The sequence below is a fragment of the Pseudonaja textilis genome, chromosome 2, assembly GCF_049901715.1.
Source record: "Pseudonaja textilis isolate UNSWEBS1 chromosome 2, rPseTex1.2, whole genome shotgun sequence".
NCBI classification, from domain to species: domain Eukaryota; kingdom Metazoa; phylum Chordata; class Lepidosauria; order Squamata; family Elapidae; genus Pseudonaja; species Pseudonaja textilis.
Window position 1 is genome coordinate 135895595 of NC_141991.1, and position 16913 is coordinate 135912507.

A 16913-nucleotide genomic window follows, 5' to 3' on the forward strand; every position below is an offset into this window, starting at 1 on the left:
TCATTCTCACAATGCCGGGGTGTCCCTCGTGCAACGCTTCCAGGACTCGGGTACGCAGCGAGGTCGGAATGACCACTCGAGTGCCCCACAGAAGACAACCCTGCAAACTGGACAGCTCCTGCATGCGAGTCTTAAAGGGTGCGAATTTGTTATCAACATTGCCTCCCGGCCACCCCTCCTCACCCAGTCGAGCACCTGGGCGAGCGTTTGGTCTGCCTTGGTTTTGGCGGCGATGTCAAGGGCGGTGATGGGCAGGTCCAACTGGGTGATTTCAAAAATGGCATTGACAGGAGCTGGGTCTTCAGCCGGAGCGGGTAAGGGGCAGCGACTGAGCGCGTCAGCGTGGGATAGGGTTTTGCCGGGCAGTGGATAAGTTTGTATGAGTAGGCCGCTAGGAAAAGTGTCCATCTTGTCATCCGAGGGGAGAGGACTTGAGGTGTCTGTTTGTCACCGGCCAGTAGGCCCAGGAGGGGCTTATGGTCGGTGACCAGTTCAAGAAGTGGCCAAAAGGAATTCGTGAAACTTTTCACGGCTGCAACAGCTGCTAGGGCTTCCTTGTCTATTTGGCTGTAATTTCGCTCCGTGGCCGAGAGCGTCCTGGAGAAAAAGGCGATGGGGGCCTCGGCGCCATTGGCGAGTCGGTGACTAAGGACCGCCCCAATTCCAAAAGGGGATGCGTCTGCTGCCAGTACTAAAGGAAGGTTGGGGTCGAATTGTATGAGCACTGCCTCTGACGTAAGTAGTGATTTGACGGCGTTAAACGCCTGGTCTTCTTTGTGCCCCCAGTGCCACGGTGACTTTTTGTCTAGTAATCTGTGTAGGGGTTCGGCTACTGAGGCTTTATGGGGCAAAAAGGATGCATAAAAGTTTAGGAGCCCCAAGAAAGCTTGTAGCTCCGTTTTGGAGGTCGGTGTGGGAGCTTCGTGGATCGCCCTGACCTTGGACTCCAGGGGTGAATGCCAGAGGCGTCAATTTTATAACCCAGAAAGTCCACCTGTCTAGTGGCAATGGCGCATTTTTCTTTTTTTAACTTGAGGCCATGCTGTCTGAACCTCTCTAACACTGCTCGCACTCTCTGGAAGAGTTGGGGTCTGTCCCTGGCCGAGACCAAGATGTCGTCAAGTAGGGTACTACACCAGGAGGCCCTGTAAAATCCGCTCCATGAGGGATTGAAAAATACCGGGGCAACACTTACGCCAAATTGGAGACGCTTGCATCGGAAGGCACCCCTGTGAGTGACGATGGTCTGAAGTTCCGCTGTTTGGTTATCAACAGGGAACTGTTGATATGCTTGAGACATGTCCAATTTAGCAAAGATACTGCCCGGTTCGAATGTGTGCAATAAGTGCTGAATGACGGGCACGGGGTAGGCGCTAACTTGTAAATATTTATTGATTGTTGTCTTGTAGTCCGAGCAGATTCTCAGGCTACCATCTTTTTGAGGGTGTGACAATGGGCGTCTCCCACTTGGCGAAATCTGTTGGCTCAATGACCCCTTGTTTTAGTAGTTTATCCAATTCAGCGTCTAGTTTTGGTCGAATAGCAAATGGAACTCTACGTGGTTTTAATCTGATTGGGACTGCCTGGGGGTCAACGGTGAGCGAGATGGGGTTCCATTATAACACCCCAGCTCCTCGCTGAACACATCTGCGTAGTCAGCGAATAAGGAGTCAGTGTCTGAGGTTGAGACAGCATGGACTCCTGTTAACCCTAGGCCGAGGTGGGGAAACCAATCGAGCCCCAATAAGGTGGGTAGATTGCCGTTAACTACCACTAGAGGTAGGTGGCCTTTAAAAGCTCTAAAACTGACAAAGAACTTGCCTCTGCCGATCACGGGAATGGCCTTCCCCTGGTAGTCCTTCAGACCGAACTGGCATCTCTGAAGCCGGGTAGTAGATAGGCTGGGGTGGAGTCTCTTGAGGGTGTTCCACGAGATTATTGAGAGCGCTGACCCTGTGTCAACCTCCATGTGGCACGGTTTACCTTCTAGGGAAACGGAGAGAGAAATTTTACTAACAGAGTGGCAAGTACGCCTGGCAAGGCGGTGCGTGCGACAGTTTAATACTTGCCTCTGTGGTCCCGAGTGCGAGGACGGGGTCTTTGTGCAGCGCTTTGGGGGCTTGGCAGACTCTCGCAATGTGCCCCCTCTTATGGCAGTTGTTGCAAACGGCTCCTTTAAACTTGCAGGTGGCCCTTTGATGTGATCCCCACAGGCTAGGCACAGGGTGATGTGCTTGGGTGGTCCGGTGTATTCTTGTTTGGCCCCTACCTGCGACCGTCTGTCATTGGTGAGGTGATGGACATCGTTCTCATCGTTGTGGCCTTCCTCCGCTTCCACCTCTTCGGAATGGACTGGGAACGTTGCTAGCTTGGCGCTTGGGCCCTGAATTTCGGTGGCTGAGTTCGTTGCTAGCTCGGCTGCTAGGGCCTCTCTACCGCTTGCGAGGTTGAGGTCTTTTTAGCTAGCAGTCGCCTCTGTAGGTTGAGATCCTTGACCCCACAAACTAATTGATCGAGGAGCATGTCCTCCAGGTATGTTCCAAACCCGCAGTGCAGGGCTGCTGTTCTGAGGCGGCCATATATTGGTTGATGGTCTCCTTACTTGATTGCTTCCTCATTCGGAACGTGAACCTCCTGGCGATTTGTGAAGGCCTGGGAGCGTAGTGGTTTGTGAGGATCTCAAGCAACTCGGACCACGGGCGTTTTTCAATTCTCTCGGCGCCACGAGTGCTGCAGCGGTATCGTAAATGGTGGCTCCGCAGTAGATTAGGAAATAGGATTTTTCCGATGCTCTCCCGCATCCGACAGGCCGACCGCATCGATGTAATGATTGAAACGGTTCTTATACGATTCCCACTTCTCTTCGTCTGGTTTAAACGCCGGGAATACTGGATTGGAACTCATGGTGCTGGAGCGGCTGGGCTACCTGCGGAAAAAATCTCTCTGGGACTACGAACGCTCGTGAGTTACTAGTGATATCAGCTCTGGAGAGGTTTTTTGCTACCCTCTCTTTTCTCTCTCTGGGTTACCACGTTGGCTGCTAGCCGTTGGAGGTGTCTTGATTCGCGCCAAAAAAGTGGGCGTTAGTGACTCTCTACAGCGCTGTGCTGTGATTCCTACTGGCTCGAAATTCAAATGACACCCGTTTGAATTTCGCGCCAAGTGCAGAGCGGCTGCGGCTCGCAGCGCTTCACTTTCCCCGTAGCGGGGCTAACAAGCGGCTACAGACGCTTCTAACTATTTGACTCAGACCGCTTTCTCTGGCTGCGGATCTGCGTTTGCTCTTTTTGATCGCTCGTTTCGCTAGCTGACCGCTCTCTCTGGCTGCGGATCAGCGTTTCCCTTGTCGCCAGCCAATCGCTCTCTCTGGGCTGTAGATCGGTGGCTAGTGACTCAGCGGTTGCAAGGTGCTTCTGGTAGCCATCCCATCCTCGTCGCCAGTGTTAAGTTTGAGCAATGAGAGGCTGAACCAGAGCATGAGTGCAACAGTACTTTATTTTACAAATAAAGGGCTGACCGTGCTTGCCAAGCCTGGAACTGGCTCACAGCAATCAGCAGCGAGTTGGACCCCGCAGCCTGCTTTTATAGCTGGCTGCTGGGGAGAACCAACCAATGGGGAATGGGGGAATAACGCCCACACAAAGTGAGTGGACCTGAGTGAGAACTCCTTGAGTCCTCAGGACATAACAGCCACCACTCTGCTAAACAAATAATTCCCTCAACACTGTCCAACTATTTACAAAGTCTGCACTACTATTACTATTAATCTTCTCATCACTCCTTATCACCCATCCCCTCCCACTTGTGACTGTATGACTGTAACTTTGTCGCTTGCATGCTTATGATTTATACTGATTGTTTCCTAGTATGATTTGATTGATTATTGTACCCTATGAGTATCATTAAGTGTTGTACCTTATGATTCTTGACGAATGTATCTTTTCTCTTTATGTACACTGAGAGCATTTGCATCAAGACAAATTCCTTGTGTGTCCAATCCCACTTGGCCAATAAAGAATTCCATTCCATTCCATTCCATTCCATTCTATTCTATTCTATTCTATTCTAATGTAAGCCTGTGGCTCCAGCTGTCCTTGAATGTCAGTTCCAGCAGCTCCATTCCACAGAGCTAATGGTGAATACTGGGAATTATAGTTTGTCACAATTGGTGGATGACACTAATGGGTTCTGTCTCCTAGAAGTAAGTAGCAAGTCTCTACTAATTTATATCTCTTACTTCTAGCATTAACAGACCATTTCTCCAGAAGCTGCTTGCCTAACATTGAACAAATCATGTTTCCATAACTGACTTCCTCATATCTAAAGTTTCAGATTTTAAAGAGACCAAAATAGGAGGGAGATTCCTATTGAAATGTGTCTTCTACAGAACAATTTGGTAACTCTTGTGTCCTTCAAAGAAGCATGCTACATTCTCTGGAATATTATCTATTCTAGGCTACTGTACTTAAAGACTACTGTAAAATCTGTGTATGTTTTATATTACCTGATTGATTCTCCTTATTGTCTTTTCCCTCCATTTAATAAAGCTTCTTAATTTAAAAGCTAAGATCTTGAATATGGTATAGGTTTCTGACAACCCAAGGATTTTACTGTTACATGTTAAACATTCCTCTACGCTGCAAGCTTCAACAAAAATAGTGGCAATTGACCCAAACAAGCTGAACTAAATGATTGACTAGTAGTTAACATCTCTCAAATTAAAAACCTATAGACCTTCAAGTCTCCCTACTCAGGAACTTAGGTTGAATCAGGGGGTAACATGAAAAAATAACAACAAACCGTTGCAATTAGGCAGATGGATGATTTTTCACAATCATTATCTATAAAGGCATATACATCAAAATCACATTTTCTCTTCTGCTTTGACAAGATGGTCATGGACAAACATGCAAAAAATGTATTCCACTCAGATGAACAGTACTGAAGCAACATCTTTATATGCATCTCTTTATGAAGCCCAGGAACCTGCTGAAAATGAGATTATTTTTGACATGCAAGGAAACAAACATTGGAACTTTAGGCTTTTTTTTTTAACCCAGCCCTTGCTTTCAGCTTTGAAACATTCAGTGGTTCTACATGATCCCAACATTAGGAACAGATGGGGTGGGGGTGGGGGTGGGGGGATAATATTTCTTTAGTTGAATGTTTGAACATCATGTTGGGCCTATTTTACTAGCTTTCCTTTATGTCCCATCTCAAAATGGTAGAACATGGGAGCCTGAGGGCACAGATAAACCTCCAAGTGGCCTCAACGACTCTGAGAAACAAGGCTGACGACCACACAATTGCAAGGAATATAATTCCTTCCATCCTCCACCATGCAGTCAGAACTGAGGAAGCTTCTTGGATGAGAAGTGAAATGTCATCTAGCAGAACAAGAAAGTCCTGTTGCCTTTTGAAAAAGCACCTTTGGGACAACCATGATCTGGACGACTGAGAATCTCCATCGACAGATAGAAAACCAAATTTTGGCAATCTCTTGTAGGGGGAGGAGGCTATCCGAATTTGGGGTGGGGGGAAGAGGCTTGAGGGCACGTATTGCTTCTCCCTGCAGTATAATGTATGAGTGGGAAATGTGTAATATATATATATATATATATATATATATATATATATATATATATATATATATATATATATAAATAAATAAAATTGGTAAAATGCTTTAAGAAAATAGCTGTCCTGATATTATTCCACAGTTTTATGAAGGACCATGATTAATTACCATTGCTAAAATTATTACCAAAACACACTGGGAACGTCATTTGAAATTGTGCATTTGAAATGCATGTTTTACCATGGGGAAAGTGTGCAAAATACTTCTTTGGTTCCAACTATAGAACAAAAAGCAGAAGGGCGAGTCTGTTGCACATCTTTCTCTTGTTTCCTGGAACATATGAAATCTGGTACGAAGGAGGTGCTCATCACTCTGACTTCCTTTTTCCTTTGGCTATACCAGCAGAACATTATCTCCAGCATCAGGCTACTGTACTTGCCAATTGAGAGGAGAGAGAGAGAGACCCAAAGCGTGATTGATTATTTTTATTTTAGCCATTATGATTGGAAACTTTGGGTAGAAGTCTCCTGGGATGTATGAATCTAGCAAATTCTGGATTCATCCAGCAATAACTGTTAAGCAATCCATGGGCATGTGAATCTGGCTAGGGACTGGGTTCTTCCTTAAAGCCTGTTGCAGCCAACTCTGGAGTGACTTCAGGAGGAAGACTGGTCTGTTTCCTCCAATGACTGAAATGTTAGATCTTGAGGATTCTCTGTAGATCATATTAAGCTTGCAAGCTGATGCCATCACCGTATCATACTAATACACTTATAAAGAGAGGTGCCCTCTATATAATGTGAACTACATTCTGTATATAACCTGTATACTATAACATTGTAACCATAACCTGTTTAAGGAAAACAATAACGTGTTTTCCACAACTTTTCCTCAAATCAAGTAGCTTTCAGAAAAGGACTTCCATAAAACTAGAGTATGATTCTGAATTGAGGAAAGATCTGCTTATGGGGACTACTACTAAGCCAGTAGAGGCTTTATACCAGCAGCTTTCAAACTCTAATCAAGAACCCTTTAGGATTCAAGCCCTATGCAACTTGTTCTCATGCTGTCGATTCTCCCCATTGTTGGCAGTACTACCACTTGTAACCTATGTATATATACATATACATATATACATACATATATAATTTTATTAAAGATTTTTAAAAGGAAGATAAAAGTAATACAGAGTAATATAAAAGAAGAAAAGAAGAAAAAAAGAAAAGAAAAAGAAATCAAAGTGCAAGAAAGAAAAAGTAAAAGTAAAAAAGAAAGAAAAAAGATACAAAGAAGTAGTTTCTGATCTTCTTTACAGCAGTTATAACTACAATTACAAATTTATTTCCTTATTCTATGGTTACAACATAATACTCTTCTTTTTATAATCTATCCTGTCAAATCATCAAAACCATAAATCAACATTTCACTTTTTTTTTCACACAAAATATCTACAATTTTTTATTCATTCACCAAACATGACAAAATGTCACTTAATGTTGATCACATTCCCAACATAAATTTGAAGTGCCTTTATACATTCTAGACAATTTCTCAGTATATAATTTTACAAAAATTCTCTTTAAGGTTATAATATAGTATAAATTTCAATCACATATATCATAACCATTTTAGCCCATTTTATCCTATATTCTTTTACTTCTTCTGTTTCAAACTTCAACAGAAGTTTATACATTCTAACAATTACCTGTTCATCATTTGCAGACAATTCTATTTCAAACTCAGTCTTACAATGTTCAAACTCATATGTTCATTTATCTACTTTAAATCTTTTTAATAATTGCAAACCATCGATAATTATATCCCTCTGCCACCAGTTTTTCTCTTGGTTTTATTTTATATTCCCCTTAATAAAACTGTTATTTCATGCTAACTTAGCCTTTTATGTTGACCTATTATTTCTTGTCTACATTTTTCTTGTGCTCTGATCCATGAAGGTGTTTTCAGGCACAACTTGTGTTTGTATCATCTAAAAATGATTTTAGTTTAACATGAATCAGGAAGAGCATAGATATTTGATTAAAACAATTTCCCCATTCCACCTTAGGAACTTCTACTGCCACCTCTAACTGAAATGTATCCAAAAATAACAGCAATTTGGTGGAGTCCCATCCAAGCCACACAGATTATAAAAAACAAAAATAAAAGAGGAAATATTTCAGCCTGGAAATGCTCTGGGGCCAGACAGTACCTTTCCCAGTGTCTCAACATACTTAACAGAATAACAGAATTGGAAGGGAACTTGTAGGTCATCTAGTCCAACCCCCACCCACAGGAGGCAACCCTACATTTCTGACAGATGGCAGTCCAGTCTCTTCTTGAAAGCTTCCAGTGATGAAGTTCCCACAACCTCTGAAGGCAAGCTGTTCAATTGGTTGATTTCTCTTACTGTCAGAAAATTTATCCTTATTTCCAGGTTGAATCTCTCCTGGTTCAGTTTCCATCCATTATTCCTTGTTTGGCCTTCAGGTGCTTTGGAAAATAGGTTGACTCCCTCCTCTGATCATCACTGTGTTAATAAATCCTTTTTCAATGCTGTATATTTTTTAAAAATCCGTGATGCTTGATGAATCAATAAATAGATCAGATTCCTTTTAAAAAATTGTTCTGCAATTGCTTAGACTATTTCTCATAAATATTTGCACCATCAAGGGCTTCTTCAGGAGATATACAGATAGCGAAAATGTTCCCTGAAGATAAAATTTTTAAAAATCTGAAGATCACTCAATCCTCCCATCCAAATACAGTAAAAATCACAACATCTTAAAAAGACTAAGAGATTCAAATCTGGTGTAAGGCAGTATTTCTAAACTAGGTGTCCTGCAGCAATTCTGTTCTTACAGTATGAAGACTGGGAATTGTAACACCAATAGATCTAGATATATCAAATGAGGAAAGTTAGCCAAAAGGCATAAGATTGTTCAAAATACTTCAGATGAGATTTGAACTAGATATTTTTTTTTCACATTGGAGTTGCTCTGTCTAGAATAATACAAATTCAACGTGCAATTTCACATATTTCTGTGCAGTAGTAAATCCCACCAAGTTCAATGCCACTTCAATATATAGACATCGGGCTGAAATCTTAATGGGATTAGAACAGAATACTTTTACTCTCAGTCAGAAGCCTACCCTGAGTAGATTTCTTAGTGCTCAAGATAGAACGAGTAACACATTAATTTAAAAGCTCTATTGTCATTAAATAATTCAGCTGTACTGTAGTCATTATCACCCAGAAACTTCCAGACCCCAACAAGGCTTTGTTTCTATGCTACTGTATTCTAAGCTGTCAATTACAGGTCAGAAATTTCAAAATTTTGCCAGTAGCCCAGACTAAATGCTAAGAAGGGTAGGTGTCTTTTTTATTTTTCACAGGATAAACTCTAAAGTGTTTAGAAGATGAAAATCTAATGAATTGGCACCATTATTTTACCTCCCACAAGGAGGCAGCAAACATTGCCCAGAGGGCAGTTCAGGACAGAGAAATTCACAGCATCTGTTTGGTTGTGTCTTTTGCAATTGGGCCGTGGACGGCTCCACAAATACTTGTGATGTTGAAACTTGACCACAGTTTCCCCTTTAGCCAAGTGGGTGTTGCCCAGAGACCACAGAACCCGCCATTAGGGGGAAAAATAACCCATTCCTGGCTTCACTGGAAAAAAGACGATACCAGAAGTGAAGCTGCTTACAGTCTGTCTTGTTAAGGTTCTTGCTTCCTGAACTCAATTCAGACTAGAGGCTTCAGGGGATAGGTGTAGAAATTAAGGGAGAAAAGATGTTATCTGTTTGCTACTGGGGGGAAAAAATTAAACTAGGGATGACATAACATTTCGCTTATCTTTGAGGCTATGGGGTGGGAGAGTCAATTGTCCAGCAGAATTTCAATTTGGATGAAAGAATAATCTTCAGCGCAGATCACTTTGGGATTCCTTGGTTGCAAAAATAAAAAGTGAGCCAGGATGGTTTACCCTTCTGCTTCTCTCATCATTGTTGCTTAATCATGCAACAGGAATATCCCAGAAGAAGATGGTGTAGCACATAAACTGGAAACTATCCAAAAGTCCCTCTTTTGGATCTCAGCCACGAACTCACTAAAGATTGTCTTAAACAAGCCATTATTTAATAATGAACAATGGCTACTGAATAATAATGACGGATTGCTCTGAATGAATATTATTCTTCAGCCTTGAGATGAAAGTAGATGTGCAAATGGTGAACCCATTATTTAAATCTATGGGTGGTTAACCATGACTGCAGCTCAGGTTTAAAGGCCATGCTTTGTATATACTATTCCTGGAATCAATTTTACTCATTTTCAGCCAAAAGAAAACTCACAAAAGGAATAATGTGAAAACCTGCCATGTCTGAAATTCCAGCAAGCTACTGCATTAGGCACGTAGACCAGGGTGGGAAATATGGTTCACCAGATGTTGATAAACTATTGTTCCCAGAAGTCCCATTCAACCTGATCATTGGTAAAAAAGGTTTGGGAGCTGAAATACAGCAACATTTGAAACTCCTTCGGCTTTGCATTATTGGCCTTGATCAATAATTAATTTATCCAGATATGGAGATATTTTGCTATGTTCCTAACAAAAAAATGCATATAAAATTGAGCATGGGGATGCAGTCTAAAAGCAAAAGCATTGTTGAATTATCCTACTAATTCTATTCCCTACAATATATTGTTGACATTTCTAGTTAAAGGGTGAGGCATGTCATATCCAATATTGGGATTGTAGATAAAGCATAAAGATATTGGTTGGATTCACATATTGCCTTAAGCCATTGTTTAACCATGGTTTACTGACTAAGACACGATTGGCTGGGTACATACATGACTCATATCAGAGACAAAAACAGTGGCTGTTAAAATCAGGATGGCCCCTATTGGCCATTCCAAACTGATGTTCTCTTATCTGGTCCTTGGTCAACCTCATCTGCTGCCATCTAATTTATAAAGGCCTGGAAACAGTGGTGCTGTAATAGTGATCTATTCTAATTTGCATAATACCATAGACTGCTCAGCCAGCAGTGCTGTAAGACAGCACAAGAGATTTGTGGGAAAAAGTGTTAAATGTTGAGATAAAATCCCATTATTCCTAATGGAATCTGGAAGGAGAGAAGAGGAGGGGGGGGGGAGGGAAAGGTAGGGGGAGGAGAGGAAAAGAAAGGAGTCCGGGAGCCATTCGTTCCTTTTTATGTTCTATTCCACTCAATTTACCACATAATATGGGGCATAACCTCTGGCGCAGTGGTTAGACTGCAGTACTGCAAGCTATTTCTGCAGCCAGCTGCCTACAATTTGGCAGATCGAATCCCACCAGGCTCAAGGTTGACTCAGCCTTCCCTCCTTCTGAGGTGGGTAAAATGAGGACCCAGATTGTTGGGGGCAATAAGCTGACTCTATAAACCGCTTAGAGATGGCTGTAAAGCACTATAAAGCAGTATATAAGTCTAAGTGCTATTGCTATAGTATGGTACAGGGGGAACCTTAATGAGGGTGGATAGGGAGATACAAATCCTATAATTGCTGGATGCTTTTCCTGCTGATAGGTGATATCAGGGGTGGGATTCAATTTTTTTAACAACCGGTTCTGTGGGCATGGCTAGGTGGGCGTGGCTAGGTGGGTGGGGCTGTGTGACTGGGTGGGTGTGGCTTCTTCTTTTTCTTGCAGCACCCCTCCGCTTCATTATTATTATTTTTTTGCATCCTGGGCCTCAGGTAAGCCTCCTGGGGAGCGTTTTTGCTCCCAGGAAGCTTCCCTGAGGCCCAGGAAGGCAAAAATGGAGCATGGGGGGGGGAGCAGCACCACCCCCACCCCCATGTGCCCCTTTTTGCCTCCTGGGCCTCAGGAAAGCATCCTGGGAGAAGCAGTAAGACAGCGAGGGGGATCCCAGCAGAGCTGATCATCAGAACAGCTGATCGTCAGGAGGGGAAAAAAGAAAAGAAATACCTTAACAACTGACTGGGAGGGGAGGGCAGAGAGGGGAGGGGTAGGCGGAGAGGGAGGGGCCAGCCTGGGGCACGATTTGCCGGTTCTTCGAACTGCGTAGAATTGTAACAACCGGTTCTGTAAAACCGGTCCAAACCAAGAGAATCCCACTCCTGCGTGATATAGAGGGGAGGGTGGAGAGCAGCAAAGCTAGGGTAGTCAGCCAATCACTTTGCTTATTTCATATTTGCATATTCAAAATGAGGACAGGGTCACTCCGCAGTGAACCAGCACAGAGGCCCAAGAGTCCAGGGAGAGACTATCAATGAGCGCAGGAAACAGCAATATCCAAGCAGCCAGAGCAGCACAATAAAAGCCCCAACTTTTTGGGCAAGCTACAAAAAGAGGTGATGAGGTTTCGATCAAATTGCTGGGACCACCCTCTTGCCTGCTTTAACCCCAAGAATGGTCCTGGCAGCAACTTTCTCTCAGTGGCTACCATTCTGCTCTTAAACTATGAAAGGGTTGGGAGCGGTATGGGTTAGTTCAGGGGTCCCCAATCACTGGGCTGCGGACTGGTACTGGTCCGTGGAACATTTCCTACCGGGCCGCCGGTTTGCTGGGTGCGCCATCTTGTTTGACGAGAAAGTGCTTCTGGGTGAGCTTTTCCGGTTGCAAAGTGGCGTTTGGGTCCTGAAGGAATTCTTGTGCCTTAGTATCATCAAAGGGGGGGGGGGGCTTTGAACAAAACTAAAGGCACGAGGATTCTTTCAGCACCCAAGGCAAGGTGAGCTGAGTGGCTGTCCCGAAGCGAAGCCCATCGACAAAGGTACAAAGGAGGAGTTGAAGGTGGAAGGGAGAAGCGGGGGACGGCTGGCTGGCCGGTCGCTCAGCTCGCCTTTCCTTGTCATGCGTGCTGATGCCGGTACCGGGCCACGGATCATTTTGTGATGCTGGTACCGGGCCGCAGCACAAAAAAGGTTGGGGGCCACTGGGTTAGTTCATTGTGCAATAGCATTAGACCACTTGGTGTTTTTACTCTATATGGCTTTTCTTGGGTAAGCCTAAGGCTGAAAAACAGTGGAAGGATGGAGACCACCCTCTTGCCTCCCAAACAGAGCATGGAGGAATCTGAAAGTCAACATTTGGGGTCTACATAAAGAAAGGAAAGGAATGGGATGGAAGTTCTAAATAAAAGTGACTCCGCTCATGTGACCCAGTAGAAAATATTATTTTTCCCGGCTCACATTGATTTAGGATGCTGCGTAGTATTTCCCAGAACTCATCTCTAGTTCTTCTATCATCATCATTTACTGGAGTTTAATCTGAGGCAATCACTAACTTATGGGTTCTTATTTACATATACCTTCACATGACTTTGAAAATATCAATTCATACTTTCCAACAGTTTAACCCTGTCATAATTATATCTTTGTGTGTATTCATCACCTCTCCTCCATCTTTATTAAGATCTATTACATCCTTTCCCTTTCTCCTAGTTTCAGGGATATATATATGTCTACTTTTTAAATTTTCCTTAATTAATTCATGCTCTTTGCCATTTATTCACCTTTCTCCTAGTATCAGGGATACATGAGTCTACTTTTTAAATTTTCTTTAATTAATTCATGCTCTTTGCCATTTATTCATCTTGCGTTCCAAGTCACAATCCTCCATATGGCATGATCATTGCCTTAGACCCAATAGATATTGTGTACTGCAGTCTATCATGGATTTGATCAAGCCTAATGCTTGTTAGTACCATTAAGAAGATGTAGTTGGGGTTACTAGCTTTAGTTGTAACTGTGCCCCACACAGCATTCCGTGATAAATGGTAAGACCAGTTTTACCCTGAGCACATTCTTTGTGGGCTATGCAAGAAAGCTAGGATTTTTACTAATTACTACCAAACTAATCTACAGTTGCCCATGTCCTGTCAACTGGGAGGACTATACAGTGTACTGACCTAGACTCTAGAGTAGGGATGGAGCAATTAATTTCCACGAGGGACCACATGAGAAACTGTAACTCTTATGGAGGGCTGCCACCGCTGCCCAGCCATCCTGCTGCCCTGCCACCCCTCTGTCTCCCTACTGCCCCCCACCCCCAACCTCAATGTTTTGCCCCCCCCCCAATGCTGATGTCCTGCCCCAACGCCAATGCCATCACCGCTATGGGCCAGATAAGGACAGCCTAAGGGCCAGAAAGGTTCCACGGGCTGTAAAATGCCCAGGTCTGCTCTAGAAGTATTCAATCTATCAGCAGAGCATAAAGAGATGTTCTGCTTTTTAAAGCAAGCCAGTTTCTATGGAGTCAGAGAGAGGTAGAACTCCCCTTACAGATTATTCCAACATTTTCTGCCAGGCCTTTCCCCCACCCCACCTCACCCAAAACCTCTGGTTAAACAGAGCAGCTGGGGTTTGGATCAAGGAAGAAAAGGGAAGAGTGGGTGGTGTTTTTTTGTGACAGCAAATACAGCTGCCTGATAGGGCCACTGCTATGTGTGTCTTCTAATCTAAACAACAAATGGCTAACAGGGTTACCTGAAGATCCCAAGGGATGCTGCCCCCTGCGGAAGCTTCATCTATTTATATTTGGCAGTCAGGGTCATCAGAGGGCCCTGGCATAATCAGCATTTGATATATGGCGGGAAGGGCTTCATTCCGTGGACCTGGCCTGAGGCCTTGGACTCCCCCCCTTACATCAGTGTGGAGTATTAGGGGGACAGGAGATGATGATAAGAGAAAGATAAATTAGTCCAGCCTGCCCAAAGCGTATAATCTACCTATTAAGGCTTAGTGGGGCATTATTGACTTGAGTCATTTGTAGGAGAAAGGTTTTCTTTATCTGTGAATTTGTGGGTGAAGAGGAAGATGGCTTGTCAGAACATATTTTCTTTGGTTGTTTGAAAGAGAAGCATTTCATAGGCAAGCATAGGAGCTATGGTGGAAAGGATACTCAGCAAAGACAAAGGCCTAACAAACCAACTAATTTATATTACATTACAAGAGGAGCGGATTATTTCTTACAACTTAGACTTTTCCAGCCTAACATCCTCTAAATGCATTGTTAACTTGTTGAATTTTCAGGCTGCATGATTTTCATACTGAAGCACACATGTGCCTATTTAATTTTTTTTTTCTTCACAACACTACTACCTCCAAAGAATTGTTCAGAAATCGTTCCTGTGTGATTATTTTAGGCGGAACAGTCCCTGAGGGCAGTTTGGACATTTATGCAAATGCCTTCTTTCCATTTCCAATCAGTCCTTCAACTTTCAAAGCATCTGGAAGATCTGTTTGCTGCCTTCAGTCCTGCCATCTCTGGAACACTGAAAACATGCTGATATCATGACTGAAGCTCTTCCCTTCAGGTGATACCCACCCACCCTCCAAATTAACAAAACCTCCCGCAAATAAAATTCAGCTCCTGGTGACTGCACTGAAATATCCATGTTACTTTCTTGATAATGATATTGCTTTCTTTCAACAGAAGCTTCTAGACAACATCTTTCAATTAGTGCCTCATTCAAACTACTATCTGTCCTGGAGCAGAAAAAAAAAGGGGGGGGACATCCCCTTTCCCCATTCCCCAGAGGGTGGGGGGAATGAAATTGCTAACCACATTTACTCCAGTGCCATCCTTTTTTTTTTCTTCTGTTCAATTCTGTTCAATTCTCAGAGATTGGCCTGGGCAAGTCCCTGAAATTTTCTTGGCAAGGTTTTTCAGAAGTGGTTTGCCCTTGCTCTCTTTCTAGGGCTGAGAGAAAATGACTGGCCCAAGGTCACTCGTTGACCTATGGCAGGATTTGAACTCACGCCCTCCCCATTTCTAGTCTGATATCTTAACCCCTAGATCAAGCTGGCTCTCTATTCCCATCCTACCATTCCTATTTTGTGCTTGCAAGAGAAACCTGAACGTTTGCAACGAAATGAAGCTGTGAAAGAATTTATCCTGTGCAGTAATAAAAATCCCTTTAAAAGTTGTGAAATGTTGGCAAAGGTGCTTTCTGCAATGCCTATAACTATCATTTTGGAGTGCTGAACTGGGGGAGAGTGGGCGGTAAGTTCTAAACAAAGGGTATGCTATTTAAGCTGCAGGAATTGGAATTGTTGCAGGGGTATACAGTATTTACAGTTAGATGAGATTGTGCACACTTGATTCAGAGGTGAATCTATTCTTCAACAGAGCTCAAGTGGAAGGTCGAGGCGTATGATGTAATTTGTGCAACACTTCAGTCCTCTTGAAATAACAGGAAACCAAGTCTGAAACAAAACACATCACGGGGTAAGGCCTAAAAACTACTATTCACATCATTCTTGCTGCCACATGAGATTTCTCATCATTCTAGGTTGGTCTATACATCTTGAGACTGATATGCATTCCCCCAAAAGTCATATGGTAAAGGCTGTCATGTGCTTTACCACTTGAGTTTCAGTTTGAGTCTCCGGGAATTCAATAAACACAGGACTGGTTTTGAATACTAGTAAAGGTAAAGGTTCCCTTCACATATACATGCTAGTCGTTTCCAGTTCTAGGGGCAGTGCTCATCTCCGTTACAAAGCCAAAGAGCCAGCGCTGTCCAAAGATGTCTCTGTGGTCATGTGGCTGGTAAGACTAAATGCCGAAGGTGCACAGAACACTGTTACCTTCTCACCAAAGTGGTCCCTATTTTTCTACTTGCATTTTTACATGCTTTCGAACTGCTAAGTTGGCAGAAGCTGGGACAAGTAACAGGAGCTCACTCCATTACACGGTGCTAGAGATTCTAACCGCCGAACTGCCAACCTTTCTGATCAACAAGCTCAGTGTCTTAGCCACTGAGCCACTGAGCTACCTCCATATTAAACAACTGCAGGGAGAATTATTGGAGATAAAGACATTGTTTTTATTACTGTGTTGCTAGCTTCCAGGTCATGTACCCACATTTTCATGACACTCTCAGGACTCATTTTTACATCTTTCTAACCACAGCACAAACCTGCCCCACTAACCACTTTTAAACAGCACAAACTCACAGAGTGAACCCTAGTCCATAGCAGAAGAAGCTAAATCTTCTTTAGCTATCCCTGATTTAAAATAGGATGTCTCCCTTCTCCTGATGCTATTCCTGTCACGAACATGACATAGGATCCTTTACTGATGATATGGTTGATAAGGCATGATGATGGATTGGGATCAGTTGTTAATATGTAAAGAACTTAGGCTGCTCCAGGAAGATCCCATTGCTGGCTTCTGTTGTCTATGGACCTTATGGCTTGGGTGTAGGAGAAACCACCTGCTGGCCTTCTACAGAAGCTTCTGCCCACATAATGGGGCTTTCTGAACTGCCTGTATTAGGGCATACATAGTTTCCTCATACATCCAGACTTAGTAGTGTT

General features: G+C 43.3%; 1 long non-coding RNA gene across 1 annotated transcript in view; it reads right to left on the reverse strand.

Moving 5' to 3' along the window:
* LOC148127108 (uncharacterized) overlaps positions 1-15802 on the reverse strand; it is a 34006-nt gene extending 18204 nt beyond the window's left edge. Inside the window, exon 1 of the long non-coding RNA XR_015741938.1 lies at positions 15690-15802. This is a non-coding gene — a long non-coding RNA (uncharacterized LOC148127108). The remainder of the gene's footprint in view (positions 1-15689) is intronic.
* Between the last annotated feature and the right edge of the window lie 1111 nt (positions 15803-16913).